The sequence below is a fragment of the Trichosurus vulpecula genome, chromosome 5 (assembly GCF_011100635.1).
Source record: "Trichosurus vulpecula isolate mTriVul1 chromosome 5, mTriVul1.pri, whole genome shotgun sequence".
In the NCBI taxonomy this organism is placed as follows: domain Eukaryota; kingdom Metazoa; phylum Chordata; class Mammalia; order Diprotodontia; family Phalangeridae; genus Trichosurus; species Trichosurus vulpecula.
Window position 1 is genome coordinate 194023190 of NC_050577.1, and position 16826 is coordinate 194040015.

Sequence of the window (16826 nt, forward strand, 5' to 3'; positions counted from 1 at the left end):
CTTTTTAATTTATTTTTTACTTTCAGTTCATGACACTCAGTTCCACAAGTTTTTGAGTTCCAAATTTTCTCTCCCTCCCTCTCCTCCCCCCTCCCCACTCCCAGACGGTATGTAATCCGATATACATTCTACATATACCTTCATATTAAACTTATTTACATAATAGTCCTGTTGTAAAGAACAGTTATAACCAATAGAATGAATCATGAGAAAGAAGAAAAGAAACCAAAAAAGAAGGGAAAAAAAGAGAGCAAATAGTTTGCCTCCATCTGCATTCACACTCCATAATTCTTTCTCTGGATATGCATAGCTTTTTCCATCATGAGTCTTTTGGAACTGTCTTTGAACCTTGCATTGATGAGAGGAGCCAAGTCTATCACAGTTAGTCCTTAAAGATACTGTGAATCTGTAATCGTGTATAATGTTTTCCTGGTTCTGCTCCCTCACTCAGCATCAGATCACGTAAGTCTTTCCAGGTTATTATGAAGTCCATTTGCTCCTTATTTCTTACAGCACAAGGGTATTCCATTACATTCATATAGCACAACTTGTTTAGCCATTCCCCAATTGATGGTCATCCCCTTGATTTCCAGTTCTTTGCCAGCACAAAAAGAGCTGCTATAAATATTTTTGTACATACGGGTCCATTTCCCACATATGTGATCTCTTTGGGATACAGCCCTGGAAGTGGTATTGCTGGGTCAAAAGGTATCAGGTATTCTTTTTACTGCATGCCTAGAATGGCACCAAGAATGATGCCACAGGAACTTTGATAATTAGACAAGAGCCACAGATGGCTATTGTCTTGTTCTTTGAAGTCTCCAAGGATGGGAAAGATACGGTGATTCACAACTGGCAAAGTGCTTGCAGAGAGAGATCAGCTGAGGGAGGTCTATTGACTAGCTATATCTTCATTTTATGTCAGGAACTCTGGCCAGCAAACAGAATATTATTAAATTTCAGTGTCCCTGAAAAAAAATAAGATGGTGGGCTAGCGGAGAGCTTCTTATGCCAACTGGTGGAAAAGTTAGGTAAAGGGACAGAATAGCTCCAGACAATGATCAAGGCCTGGAAATGGTAATGTATCACAACCTCATGTTGCCCATGGTGGAATTAGTTGAATTTTCTACTAACCAGGAGAACAGGAGCATGGGGATACAAGTAGTCAGAAAACTGTATTGGACTAAACCTGATCCTACACAGGAGGAACCTATCTGCCAGTTGCAGATGGATAGTTGATGCCAGACAATAACCCAGATGGGGAGGATTTGCGTCAAAGTCCAAACAAAATGAAAGCTAAATTTTGGTGTTCTCTCTTTTTTTAAATCTTAGTATTTTATTTTTATTATTCCCCAGTTACATGTAAAAACAATTTTTAACATTTTTAAGCTTTGAGTTCCAAATTCTTTCTCTTCCCCCATCTCCACCCCTCTTCATTGAGAAAGCAAGCAGTTCAATATAGGTTATACATGTATAGTCATGCAAAATATATCTATAATAGTCACGTTGTGAAAGAAAACACAGACCAGAAATAAAAAATCAAGAAAAATAAAGAAAGTTTAAAAAGTGTGCTTCAGTTTGTATTCAGACACCATCAATTCTTTCTCTGGGGATAAATAGCATTTTTTATCATAAATACTTCAGAGCTGGCTTGGATCACTGTATTGCTGAGAATAGCTAAGCCATTCATGGCTGATTATCTTACAATATTGCTGCTACTTTGTACGCAGTACATTTCACTTTGAATCAGCCCATGCAATTTTTTCCAGGTTTTTCTGAGAGCATCTTGCTCATCATTTCTTATAGTACAATAGTATTCCATAACAATCACAAATACAACTTGTTCAGCCATTCCCCAGTTGATGGGCATCCTCTCAATTTTTAATCCTTTGCCCCCAGAAACGACCTGCTATAAATATCTCTGTACATATAAGTCCTTTTCCTTTTTTTTCTCTTTTAGGATACAGACCTAGTAGAGGTATTTGCTAGGTCAAAGGGTATGCATGGTTTTATAACCATTTGGGCATAGTTCCAAATTGCTCTACATAATGGTTGAATCAGTTCACAACTCCACCAGCAGTGCATTAATGCTTCATTTTCTCCACATCCCCTCCAACATTTGTCTTTTACTTTTTCTGTCCTATTAGCCAATCTAGTACATATGATGTAGTACCTCAGAATTGTTTTAATTTGCATTTCTCCAATCAATAGTAAATTAGAATATTTTTTCTTATGGCCATAGATAGCTTTGAGTACTTCTTCTGAAAACTAATCATGTCTTTTGATCATTTATCATTTGAGGGATGGCTCTTATTTTTATAAATTTGACTCAGTTCTCTATAGAGACATTTCTCAAACATGTTTGAGAAATGAGATCTTTATCAAAGAAACTTGCTTCAAAATTTTTTTCATAGCTACTATTGCTAACTGTATTTCCCTCCATCCTATCAACCCCCCCATTTATTCTATCCTCTCTCTCCTTTCACCCAGTCCCTCCTTAAAATGTTTTGCTTCTGACTACCCCTTTTCCCCAATGTGTCCTCCCTTTTTATATCCCCTTCTCCTCCTACTTTCCTGTAGGGTAAGATAGATTTCTATACCAAATTGAGTGTGTATGTTATTCCCTCTTTGAGCCAATTCTGATGTGAGTAAGGTTCACTCACTCCCCCTCACCTCCCTCTACTCCCCCCCACACACTGTAAAAGCTTTTTCTTGCCTCTTTTATGTGAGATAATTTACCCCTACACACACACACACACACACACACACGTATATATACATATATATATATATATATATTCCTTCTAACTACTCTAATAATGAGAAAGATCTTATGAGTTACAAATATCATCCTCCCATGTAGGAATGTAAACAGTTCAACCTTATTAAGTCCCTTATGATTTCTCTTTTCTGTTTACCTTTTTATACTTGAGTCTTGTATTTGAAAGTCAAATTTTTTATTCAGCTTTGGTCTTTACATCAAGAATGCTTGAAAGTCCTCTATTTCATTGAATATCGATTTTTCCCCTGAAGGATTATACTCAGTTTTGCTGGGTAGGTGATTCTTGGTTGTAATCCTAGCTCCTTTGCCCTCCAGAATATCATATTCTAAATTCTCTGATCCTTGATGTAAAAGCTACGAAATCTTCTTTCTGGCTGCTTGCAATATTTTCTCCTTGACCTGGGAAATCTGGATTTCTCATAAAGTCACTAGCTTCCACTTGCTACAATCTAATTTTTAAAGTAGTATTTTCTTCAGTGGTCTTTTGGACCTCCTTTTCCATTTGGCTAATTCTGCCTTTCAAGGCATTCTTCTCCTCATTGGCTTTTTGGAGCTCTTTTGCCATTTGAGTTAGTCTGTTTTTTAAGGTGTTGTTTTCTTCAGTGTATTTTTCAGTATTTTTTTGGGTCTCCTTTAGCAAGTCATTGACTTGTTTTTCATGGTTTTCTTGCATCCTTCTCATTTCTCTTCCCAATTTTTCCTCTACTTCTCTAACTTGCTTTTCCAAATCCTTTTTGAGTTCTTCTATGGCCTGGGGCCAGTTCATGTTTTTCTTGGAGGCTTTTGTTGTAGGCTCTATGACTTTGTTGTCTTCTTTAGGCTGTATGTTTTGGTCTTCTTTGTCACCAAAGAAAGAATCCAAAGTCTGAGACTGAATCTGGGCGCGTTTTCGCTGCCTGGCCATATTCCCAACCAACTAACTTGACCCTTGAGTTTTTCAGTGGGGTATGACTGCTTGTAGACTAACGAGTTCTATGTTCCACGTTTGGGGGGTAGGTGCCAGCTCTGTCAGACCCGCACTACTCCTTCCCCAAGAACCCCCAGTCCAGACTGGGCTTAGATCTTCAGCAGGCTGTTGCACTCCTGCTCTGATCCGCCACTTAATTCCTCCCACCAGGTGGGCCTGGAGCTGGAAGTAACAATAGCTGTAGCTGCCCCACCTCCACTGCCCCCGGGGCTGGAAGCCGAACCTCGAACTCCTTCCACTCCCGCAGCTTTTCCCACTAACCTTCTCCACAGTCTTTGGTGTTTGTGGGTCGAGGGGTCTGGTAACTGCCGCAGCTCACATATTCAGGGCGCTAGGGGCCCCATCCGCCCGACTCCAAGTTTGGTTGTTCCACGTCGCTCAGGCTGGGCTCTGCTCCACTCCGTTCCCAGCTCCCAGCTCCCAGCTCCGTGTGGGATAGACCTCACCCAGAGACCATCCAGGCTATCCTGGGCTGGAGCCCTGCTTTCCTCTGCTGTTCTGTGGGTTCTGCCGTTCTAGAATTGGTTCAGAGCCATTTTTTATAGGTTTTTGGAGGGACTCAGTATGGAGCTCACTCTAGTCCCTGCTTACCAGCCGCCATCTTGGCTCCGCCAATCCAATAATTTTTAAATTATCTCTCCTGGTTCTTTTTTTTTTTTCCAGGTCAGTTGTTTTTCCAATGAGATATTTCACATTGTCTTCTATTTTTTCATTTTTTGGTTTTGTTGTATTGTTTCTTGATTTTTCATAAAGTCATTAGCTTCCATTTGCTCCATTCTAATTTTTAAGGAATTATTTTCTTCAGTGAGCTTTTGGACCTTCTTTTCCATTTGGCCAATTCTGCTTTTTAAGGCATTCTTCTCCTCATTGACTTTTTTGGACCTCTTTTACCATTTGGCCTAGTCTGTTTTTTAAGGTATTATTTTCTTCCGTATTTTTCTGTGCCTCCTTTACCAAGCTGTTGACTCGTTTTTCATGATTTTCTTGCATCACTCTCATTTCTCCTCCCATTTTTTTCCTCTACCTGTCTTACTTGATTTTTGAAATCCTTTTTGAGTTCTCCCATGGCTTAAGACCAAGTCATATTTTTCTTGGAAGCTTTGGATGCAGGAGCTTTGACTTTATTGTCTTTTTCTGAGTGTGTGTTTTGATCTTCCTTGTCACCATAGTATCTTTCTATAGTCAGAATTTTTTCTGTTGTTTGCTCTTTTCCCCAGTCTATTACTTGACTTTTAACCTTTTATTAAAGTAGGGCTTTGTTTCTAGGGTGGAGGGCACACTGTCCCAAGCTTCAGTGGTTTTGTGTAGTTGTTTTCAGAGATACTGCTAGGAACCTGTAAGTTTTCAGTTTTTCCAAGGTGATATGATCTAAGGAGAGGTGTTTACTACTCTCCTGGCCTGTGCTATGGTCTGGGAGTGACCACAAGCACTCTTTTCTACCCTGGAACTGTGAAAAGGGTTCCTACTCCACTGTGGCTGCAAGCTCTGCTGTACTAGTGCTCCTTCTCACCCTAGGATTGCCACCTACCTAGATATATGCATGGACAACACAGCAGAGCCCTGCCTCAGTGCTAGCGAACTGACCCCTGTAACCTCCTTCTGACAAATTGTTAGGCCCCCTTACCATCTGTGAGCTGAGAGCTCCAGAAGCAGCTGCTGCTACTGCCACTGCTGTTTCAGTGGCTCCCAAGGCCTGCTCCTGGTTTGCTGGGGCTGGAGCTGGGCTGGCTCGGCCTGTTCCGGACTGTGCTCCACTCTCACCCAGGTGTGATGGACCTTTCCTGCTGACCTTCTAAGTTGTCTTTGGCATCTGTAGGCTGAGAGTTCTGGAAACCACTACTGCTGCCACTGATTCAGTTGCTCCAAGGACTGTTCTGGGTTTGCTGAGGCCCAGTCTGTGCTGGCATGGCCTACACTGGACTGCGCTCCCCTCTGACCCTGTTGCACAGATCTTTCCTGCCAACCTTCCAAGTTGTCTTGGGCTGCAACTTTGTTCCATTACATCTTTTTGTGGGTTCTGCTGCTCCAGAATTTGTTTAGAGTCATTTTAAAAGGCATTTGGAGGGGCTTGGGGGAGAGTTCAGGTGAATCCCTGCCTTTATTCTACCATTTTGGCTCTGCCTCCAGATTTTCTCTTGAGGTTTGGGGAAAGATGCCAAGACTTCCTCAGCCTGAAGCAAAAAAGAAGAAGAAAACAAGCATTTATTAAGTGCCCACCATGTGCTAACCACTGTGCTGAGTGCTTTTCAAATATCTCATTTGATACTCCCACCAACCTTGGGGGGTAGTTGCTGTTTTTTTCCCTATTTTACAGTTGAAGAAAATGAGACAGGCTGAGGTTAAGTGACTTGCCCAGGGTCACATGGTAAATGTCAGAGGATAGATTTGAATTCAGGTCTTTCTGACTCCAGATCCAGAGCTCTGTTTACCTTGAGCCACATAGCTGTCATTGGGGCTGCCTATTATGGAAAGGGATGGTGGGAAAAGGAAACTGTGGTCTGTGGCCTGTGCTCAGGAAATGGAAAAAAGCAAATTGTCCACCCATTTTTACAAGCCCAACCCAAAGAGAGTAGTTTCTTCCATAAAAGTCCCAGCCAATCAATTCTTTCCCAGTCACTGAGACCCATCTTCCATGAGGTGCCAAGGAGCATGTCCATACCCTCCATAGGAAGATGTAATCAAAGGCTTACCATCTTGTAAGCTCAAGTTAATTAGGCAACTCCCCAGGCTAGAATAAGCAGATCCCAGGCCCTTTTGAATATACCAATCACACACAGGCCAGGGGATACACTTATGAATTCATCAATCTTTCTAGCTGTTTCTGACTCCCTTCCATGACCCCAGTGGGGGAGTCTAACCACCTTGCATCTAGCAGTTAGGAAGCAGAATGAGCTCCATCACTTCGTAAAGTGTCACCTCATCAGTCTGATGCCTCAGTGTCCTCAGAGCTTTGCCCATCGCCTGACGCTTCCATTTTGGGGTCTGACTGCCAAAGACAGGGGAAGATGGAACTGAGTATCCTAAGGCATGAATTTAGAGTTAGACCACTGTGGCTTCCTCTCCCCCAGTGCAAAGATCTGTATAGATGTAGATATGGATATAGATATAGATATAGATTTTAATTTATTTTTTATTTTTGGTTTACAACACTTAGTTCCACAAGTTTTTGAGTTCCAAATTTTCTCCCTGTCCCTCTCCTCCTCCCTCCCCCCGAAGAAGGCATGTAATCTGACATAGGTTCTACATATACCTTCACATTAAACTTATTTACGTAATAGTCCAGTTGTAAAGAACAATTATAACTAATGAATCATGAGAAAGAAGAAACGAAACCAAAAAAGAAGGGGAAAAAAGAGAGCAAATAGTTTGCCTCAATCTGCATTCAGACTCTGTAATTCTTTCTCTAGATGTGCGTAGCTTTTTCCATCATGAGTCTTTGGAGCTATCTTTGAACCTTGCATTGATGAAAGGAGCCAAGTCTATCAAAGTTAGTCCTTAAAGATACCGTATATCTGTAATCATGTATAATGTTCTCCTGGTTCTGCTCCCCTCACTCAGCATCAGATCATGTCTTTCCAGGTTATTATGAAGTCCATCTGTTCCCCATTTCTTATAGCACAATGGTATTCCATTACATTCATATAGCACAACTTGTTTAGCCATTCCCCAATTGATGGTCATCCCCCTGATTTCCAGTTCTTTGCCAGCACAAAAAAAGCTGCTGTAAATATTTTTGTACATAAGAGTCCATTTCCCACATATGTGATCTCTTTGGGATACAGCCCTAGATGCGGTATTGCTGGGTGCAAATATATATTTTTTAAGATACAGGGTTTCCTCACAGGTCAGAGTCACTGGGCAAAAACCTATTGCTTCCTGTCCTTTCCTAGAGGAGGAGCATCAGCTCCTTTTTGGACCTTTGGAGGCTTTGGATGTAGGAGCTTTGACTTTATTATCCTCTGGAGGTGGGTTGGGGGGGGGAGGAAATCTTTCTGAGGAAGTGAGGAGAGGGCTCTCTTCGCTGCAGTCTCCCTCGTGACTGACAGTTTCTGCCACAGCTGCAGATGTCAGCTGCCTCAGCCATCTAGAGATCTTCGGCATTGAACTATTCAGATCTATAATGGGGGAGGGGTGGGCAGGCCCTAAGTACAGGGAGGGAGCAATGAATCTGGGAAAGGATCAAGTGGTGTTCAGAAGGATGTATATGTTTGTGCTGGGGGAAAGGAATCAGAATCTGAGGGAGTCAGGATCAGTTCTTCCCAGTGATGAAAGGAATCTCCATCTGGCCCAGTCTTAGCCAACATTTCCCACTCTAGCCCCTATAGGGGAATCCAGGCAGAGCTACTACCAAACTGTGTTTGGTAAAGAGCCAAACATAGACAGCTGCACCTGGAGGTCCTTCACTTTCCCTCTTGACAGGTTCTTGTCTCCTCTCTAACAACCTAAATCCTGAGCTTGAACATTCTTTCAGTTAGCTATGTCAAAGCTAGCTGCCCTTCGAGGCCAAAGGAAAACCTGAGGACCTGGGAGTAGGAGCACCTGGGTCTACTCTCTGACTTTTCCCACCTTAGTTTCCAAACCCTTTTGTTCTTTCCCACCTCCTCCATCTTGGAATACCTTTAAAACATCTTTAAAATTAGTAGTAATGAGGCAGTAGTCCATTATTAAAAAGCTTCTTGGAAGCCCTGGAAAAACCATTCTCCTGTCTCTCAACTTCTAGGAAAAGAAAGCAATCAGTATGTTCTTTGGTCTCCTTGGACAACACATGATGAAAGAAGTGAAGCATCAGGTCCAGAAAGGCCCACTGGGAGGGGAGAGAAAGGCGGAGAGGAGAGGAAAAGAAGGCAGAGGAGAGCTAGAAACAGTTAGAAAGATTAATGAATTCGTAAGAGTGGTTGGGTATATTAGTTATGAAGCAGCTTCTTGTTGTGACTGGACTTTCTGACAACCTTCCTGTAAAGTGTAAAAAAAATACTAATAAGTTCATAGGCATATCATCATATAATAAGTCATATATCATATGTCCACAGGCCCATCATTCACCCTGGGATAGTTCTAGAGATTCCCCTAACTCCTTTTCTTATTCCTACATGTCTATGTTCCTCTCTTCCTAAATTTTTCCTAGAAGCCCAGTCCAGACGACAGTGTCAACGTCTTTTGCAATTTATTGTATTTTGTTAGAAATTCTGATAACTGCAGTTTCTATTCTCTATTTTCCCTTGACTCAAGCTATTTCACTTTGACATTTTACCCTGAGTCCTGAATACGGAGAGATGATGAGGGGTGGGAACCAAACTAGGGAGGTGACGTGAAGGGGTAAGCTAGGCCCAAGAGTTTGGAGAGCTCTTTGCTGACTGATTTCCTGTGTTTTATCACTTCATTTCAGTCTTGACAGATGGCAAAACCCTCTCCCTACTGTATTTCTGGGTAAAGCTTCAAGTTCTCATGAGGACACACCTGCATCAACCAGTGGACCAGATATTGATCAAGAAGGGGGAGAAAAAAAAGACAACTTGAGGTAAGATAGACAGGAGTTCTACTTTTCATTCCTAGGTTGAGGGATCTAAGTAGGTGAGAGAAATAAGAACATATCATCAGATTCAGGGCTAGAAAAGCACCTAAAAGTGATAAATTTACCCTCTCCCCAACCCCTTTTGCAGATAAGGAAACTGAGGGCTGAGAAATGGTGGGGAACCTGGGATGAAGAGGGAGGATCAAGGAATAGGGATCTCTGGTGACTTGAGGACTTTCCATGGCAGGAGAAGCAAAGAAACATGCCTAACAGGAGATGAGGGGGTGGTGAAAGGGGAAAGAAAGGTGTGGAAATCCAATGTTGAATGCCAGTTCTTGGAAAGAGAAAGCACCAATTAAGGTTGAGGAGGAAGGAGGTAGAGGGGAAAAATAGGTATGGTGCAGCAGGAGAAGGTGTATATAAATGGAAGACACTGAGAGTGGGGAGGAGAGAGGAGAGGAAGGCAGAAGAGAGGAGAAGAAGGCAGAGGAGAGGAAGTCAGAGGAGAGGAGAGGGAGGCAGAGGAGAGGAGAGGAAGGCAGAGGAGAGGAGAAGAGAAGAAGGCAGAGGAGAGGAGAGGCACTGGCTTCTGTGGCCATTCTCTCTGGATTTTGGAATGGTAGAAATGACATGCCATAGTGTGGTGAAGACACTGATAGATTGAAGTCAAAGGACTGGGGTTCAAATGCTATTTACTACCTTTGTGGTATTGAACAAAACACTTTACTTTTCTAGGTCTTCAATTTCCTTTCCTATAAAATGAGGGAGTTCGTAGAATCATAGGATTCAGAACTAGAAGGGGCCTCAGAAGACATCTAATGGAACCCCCTCATTTTACAGACAAGAAAATTAAAGACAGAGAGGTGTTAAATGACTTTTGACTAAGTTCCGACAGGTAGTTGGTAGCAGGGCTGGCTCATGGACCCAAGTTTCTCTGATGCCAAATCCCTCAGTCTTTCCATCGCCTTCTTTGAACTGGATGGTCAAAAACAGCTCTTCCAGCTTTCAGTTCTGTGATTTTAGGCTTCTTCCCCAGCTGGTTCCTACAAAGCAACAGCTTTCCACCTATGCTTCCTAATTCTTTCCTCAGGACTGAAGCCAGCTCAGTCCCTGAGGCCCTGATGCTCTCCAGCTCCTCTCTTGACTCCCTTTAAAAAATTAGCTTTAATATTTTTTTGTTATTCTGAAGTTGGAAAAATCATGAACAAGTATGAATATTTTCATATATACCAAACAGAAAAAGAGGATTATGTGTGAAACTGTGAATCTATTATATATGCTAACATCTTTTTTAAAGTACAACAAATTCAACACATTCATTTCAAAGCTGTTGTGCTTGTCTGTTTCTCCTTCAGAACCTCATTCTATTCTCTTCTATGATTTTAAAAACCTTACAATGACCTTTTTTTGGTCTTTTCTTTCTTTTGGCATCAAGGTCAACAGTCCCTCTCTTCCCTTCTAACCCTCCCCACCACCAATTAAACAAAACACCTTCCCTTATAACGAATAAGCAGTGTCATGAAAAACAGATCCACACTTTGGGCGTTTCTGGAAATGTACTTCTTGGTCTTTTCCTGAAGTTCCCTACCTCTCTGTCAGACAGTGGTCGGGATGCTTCATCATCAGTCCTGCCTTCTTTTAACAGGCTTATTCTGGGAGGGAGTTCAAGGAGAATATAAGTCTGCTCCTGAGCGACAAGGAATACCCATATTCCCTCTTTCAGGGTTCTCCTTCACTGCAATTAGGTCAGCTCTGCTTTTAAAATAGGGTCAGGACTAGGATTTAATAGCCTAGGGTCCTGGACCTGCCTGAGATGAACCTACACCCTGGGCAGAATAAAGTGGAGGCTTGGGAAGTACAGAACAGGGGAGAGGGGGGGAGGGGGGTTGGAAGTAAGCATTTCATCTTGGCCTCATTTTCCTATGAAACGCTAGATTTTTGTCCACTAGACACAAAATGGCTGCTATCAGGCCCTCTGTGTCAGGGTTAGAAACCCTTTAGAACTCTTCCCCTTTGCTCCCTCTAGAAAAGCCAAACAAAGCACAGATGGGGAGGGGGTGGGGAAGCAGAATGGATGGCTTCCTTGAGTGGAGAAGGTCAATTTGGAGATTATCTTAAGTACAAAATACCTCTGGCTTCAAATGGGGAACATTTGAAGAAGAGGCCTCTCTGACACGGTACCCTGGGCCTTGTCGCTAAGTGAAGAGGAGATGGAATGGTCGGCAGACCACAGGATGGGAAACCAGATTCCTTTTCTGAGAGGCACAGATCAGGTGGCGGTGGGGGACAGTGGAGCTGAGGGGAGGAGGGAGCTGATCTCTGCTCGGCTCCTCTGGGTATGGTAGGGTATGAGGGGATGGTGGTGGTGGTGGAGCTGTACCCCTCCTCAAGTGGGTGCCAGAGTCAAAGGAGAGGATGGTAGAGGTTGCAGCAACTAGACCACAAAGATCCCTTCAGAGGGGTCGTGGTCTCTAGGAAGTTCACTTAACTGAAACCAGTAAGGGGTAGGTGGTTGATAATTGTGTGGGAGGGAAACTGGGGGCACATCCTATGGTAGGGGTAAGGGGGTAAATGGGCGGTCATAAGGAGGAGATAAAAGTGCCTGTGGGATCACATACAGATGATGTGGTGAAGCTGTGCCCTCTTCCTCTCCCCTAAGCCTACTCCCTCCGTCCCAGCCCCAGGGGCTGGGGACATAGTGCCAGACAACCTGGAGTGCTCTGTGTATGTGAATATATATTTCTATAAACATAAATGTGTGTGTTTTATTATCTCTTCTGTCTCTTTATGCTCCTTCTACACCTTTCCATTTTGGTTCTCATTTTTTATTTGGTCTTTGCCTCTATGTTGCATGCTCTTTCTTTCTCTCTGTCTCTCTGTCTGTCTCTCTCTGTCTCTCTGTGTCTTTCTGTCTGTCCGTCTTTCTCTGTGTGTGTGTGTGTGTGTGTGTGTCTCTGTCTCTGTCTCTCTGTCTCTCTCCCTATCTTGGCTTCTTTCTTTCAGTCTCTATTGTTCTTGGATTGTGTGACTGCGTGGGGTTTGAGTATGTGCATTCTGTGATGTATGTATGTATATCAATTGTTTTAATGAGCTGCTCTGGGGCTCTCTATCTTTATCTCTCCCTAGACTTCCTTGCTTTCTCTCCATCTGTCCTTTTCCCTTTGTTCACGTGTACCCCTCCCTTTGTCACCTCCCCTGTCCTCTGCCTCCTGGGCCCATTTCTGAATCGTGGTGTTTTAAGTTGTTGTTGTGGTGGTTGTTTTCAGTTCGAAGACCTGTTTCAGATCAAAGCTTACCAAATGTCTTGGTTCCTGCTAGGGAACAGGATGGTGTTTACAGACAAGAAAAAGAAAGAACAGAGTGGCAGCCGGTGATGAAGTTGCTAAGAATGGAGCAGAGGGGCTGGGGCTTAGAGCAAGGCTGGGAGGCACAGCCTCTTGAAGTATGAGACAGAAATGCAGTAGCAGGGAGTTCTAGGTATCAGCATCAAAAAGCATAGATACAGGCAGATATACTTAGGGCCAGACAGAGAGCTATGCAGAGACCCTTGGCTAGATACACCAGAGCTCATGTAAGCATCTCTCACAAGGGCTGAGGCACAGGATGTGGAGTCTGTCTCCATGGTGGCTGGAGATTGTGACAATCAAAGACCTCTCTCTGGGGCCTCCCAGGCTCAGCGGAAATGTGAGCTCCAGGCCTTCAGCAGAGGCAAACAAGCAGCTGGAAAACCTTAGACTCTGGTGAGCCCTGGGCCCAGAGGTAGCAGAGAAGAGAAGACAACCCCCACACAGACCCAGGAAATATGGGCTCTGGGGTGGGGGAGATGCAGGCTTAGAAGGAGAGTGGAAAATGTGGCGGGGAGACCCCCAAGGAGGGGAGGATTTGGTGTTGAAAGACAATAGCCCAACATGAAAGGAGGCAAGGGAAGGCAATCTCCAAGCTAGAAAGTCCTTCCTCCCTCCCCCACAACCTGTCTAGCATCCAATATCCATCCTTCTCTCCTCCATCCTGCCCCAGGCCCCATTCTCAGTGCTATACCAATTTTACAAATGACCTACTTTCAGCCCTTCTCAACTCTCATTTATTCATTTGGCAAATGTTCATTCTATGTCAACTCTGCAAGTCTTTGCGTACCTACATATTCAACCTCCTCTTGCTCGGAATAGCTATGATGTTTATTTTATTTCTTTTAATTTTTGTTGATATCTTTTATTTTTATATCATTATTATTCCCAGTAAATCTCTCCTATTCCTCCATACTGAAAACCATCCCTTATAATAGACAACGATAAAGAAAGGAAAAAAGCAGTTTAACAAAACTAACCAACGCATCACACTGGCTATTATATACAGTACTCCCCATCAATAGTTTCCCACCTCTGCAAAGGAGGTAGGGAGGTACATTCTCATATCTCTTCTTTGAGGTCATGCTTTGTCATTATGATTACATAGCAATGTTTCTTTTCTTCTTCTTCTTTTTTTTTTTTGCTCTTTTCCTTTATATTGTTGTAGTCACTGTGTATATTGCTTTCCTGATTCTGCTTCCCTTAGTTTGGATCCATTCACTGTCTTTCCCTACTTCTCGGTATTCTTCATATGCACACTTTCTTACAGTGTAGTAATATCCCATTATATTCATGCACCACAATTTGTTTAGCCATTCCCCAATTATAGTCCATTTCCTTTGTTTGCAATTTCCAGTGAGGGGGTGGACAGGGTAGATGGTCCCTTGTGGGTGTGTGTAGGTGCCCAAGGCACCTTTGTCAACTCCCATTTTGCCCTGCTTATAGGCTTCTTTCCTTGCTAAATTTTTCTCCAGGTTCATAAATAGTCTAGCAGATATGAATCATTGTTAATGACCACATACTTTAAGTCAGGATCACATAGCGTTAAAATAAGGTATATCAGGCCACGGTAGAACTTGAGGCAGGGAGAAGGAGGGTGACTTAGGTTTATTATTCCTCCCTTTGAACTTTACTAATTGGTGGGGGAAAGGGAAGCAGGAAAATTGGAGAAATGAGCTGGGAGTTAGGCATCCTTTCTATCAAGCTCTGCTGCTGCTGGTTCTCAGTGAGTTCGATTTTCCTTTGTTTATTCCCAGACTCACTTCTGCAGTTTCCCACTTTGTGTAGCATGAAGGCCAGTATACCTGTCACAGTTCCTCTGAGCTTGGCAAAGAGAATCCCAACCCACACTTCCTACTCCTCTGATTCTCTACGTGGTTTCTCCCTGGGAAAAAGTTCCCTCAGGGCCAAAAGTCCCCCACCCCAAATTTAGGGAACTGCTCAATAATATTCCTGTTACATACACCAAGTCTCCATGGTACGATCAGTTCATTTTTTCAGCTTCCTCCTCAACCCAGCTGGCAGTCTCAGTCCCTTAGCACCTCCTCAGAGAAGTGTGAAGGAAATGGTTTACATAAAACCATAAAAATTAGAGCTTAAAAGGATTTTATATATAATCTAGTCCAACTCTCCTCCTTTTTACAGATGAAGATTCTGAAGTCTAAAGAAATTCGGTGACTTGGCCAAGGTCACACAGGTTAATTAGTAGCAGTGCTAGAATTTGAACCCATATCCTCTGCATACAAATCTAGCTCTTTTCCTACCATACAACATTCCCTTTCAATGTGCTCAGTGTTTGTTCACAAATTGGGATGAAGCTGATTCTCTCCGGGCTTTCGTCTGTTCCATGTCAAGTGCAGTCTCAATGTCCCAAGATCCGTAAAGAGCAATCAGAAAGCCGTTTCTCCTAGAGTTTGGAAACAGGAAACCACTAATTTCCCTCTTCTTGCTATTTCCTTACCCCCAACCCTCCCCCTTTTTTCCACCCCAACCAAATTCACACTCCTTCTTTCCTAGAACTGAGGAAGTTGGGGGTGGTGAAATGCTTGGGGCAGGGGGAAGTGTTCTAGTAAGGAAGTGCAGGGGTGCAGGAAGGATGTAGAAGTGGAATACAGGAGTTTAAGCAGTGGAAAATGTGGATGGTTGACAGAGATCTTTTCTCTTAGGATACGGATCTGGCCACTCTTGTGTTTGTGTGTGCGTGTGCATCCACTTCAGCTCATTGGCAGCTAAGCTGATCTCAAAAGTGATGTACACTAGCAGTCAAAACTACTCTTTCAGCTAGGTTTGTTTAACTCTTTTGGGGGAGTAGACTTTGTGTGTTTGTTCATTGGGATATATCTACTATGTCAAAACAGATAAAATGTAAATATTTTTAAAAAGAAGAAAAGTTAATCTTTAAAATTTTTTTAAGTTATCAAGCATCTGTTTTCTCTCCCTCCTAACCTTCCATTGAAAAGCAAAATCCTTGTAACAAATATACATAGTTATGCAAAACATGTCTCCTTATTGGCCGTGTCTAAAAATTTGTGTCACATTCTACATCTTGAGTCCATTACTTCTCTGATGGGAGGTAAGCCGCGTGCTTTGTCATGGGTACTCAGGCATCACAGCTGCTTACAGCATTGAAAGCATTTCTTAAGTCTCTCAAGGTTGCCTTCCTTTATAATGCTGTTATTATATAAATTGTTTTTCTGGTTCTTTTCACTTCATTCAATAATAATGATCGCTAGCATTTATATAGCACTTTAAGTTTTACAAAGTGCTTTGCAAATCTTATTCCATTTTTATCCTCACGCCGACCCTGGGAGGAGTTGCTAGTATTGTCCTCACTCTGTAGCTGAGAAAACTCAGGCAGGCAGAGGTTAAGTGACATGCCCGGGGTCACACAGCTAGTAAGAATCCAGGTCCAGTGCTCCATCCCCTGGGTCACCTAGCTGCCTCTCAAAGTGTATATAAGTATTTCAAAATTTCTTCGAAGCCATCCTTTTTGTCATTTCTTACGGCATTATATTACATTCAATTTTATTCTATCAGTAGAACCAAACTCTTCCTTTCCTCTGATAGTTATTTTGGAAGGAGGGTCAGTTTTCACAAGGGGTATTGTTTCACAAGGACCATAATCAGTTGAACCATTCAATCATTTTTACAAATATACATATATATATATATATACACATATGCACATACACATATATAATATATATTTGTTCAGCCATTTTCTAATTGATGGGTGCCCTTTTAGTTTCTAGTTCTTTGCCACGACAAATAGAGCTGCTATAAATGTTTTTATACAGATGTGTCCTTTAAGAGAAATTAATCTTCCTAAAGAACAGCTTTGGTCATGTTTTTTTTTCCTCTATTCAAATACCTTCAGTGGGTCCTTATTGGGAATGACATATTTATTACATCATTGTGGTATTCAAGGCCCACCACAATAAAACTGAAATCTCCCTCTCCAGTCTCATTTCTTGTTTCAACTGTATGTCAACTCCCCACTCCAGCCAGACTTATGTCTTCGCTTTTGTATTTGTTCTCTGCATCTTTGTACATGCTGTTGTAAAATGCTTTGTGAATCTTGAAAGGGGAGGTGGGGACTGGGACTGTGATTCCATTGATTCAGAACTCCCAGGTGAGGAAAAATCCTTCTACCAATTCAGGTCAGTACTAGGAGGTTAAGGGATTCCCAGGGCCACCCAGCAATGTCTTCCTGGCTTTGAG

General features: G+C 42.6%; 1 protein-coding gene across 1 annotated transcript in view; it reads left to right on the forward strand.

Moving 5' to 3' along the window:
• The first annotated feature begins 9123 nt into the window (after positions 1-9123).
• Positions 9124-16826, forward strand: part of CD4 (CD4 molecule) — a 40150-nt gene continuing 32447 nt past the window's right edge. The window contains exon 1 of the mRNA XM_036761207.1: positions 9124-9267. The gene's annotated coding sequence lies outside the window, so the exon portion shown is untranslated. The remainder of the gene's footprint in view (positions 9268-16826) is intronic.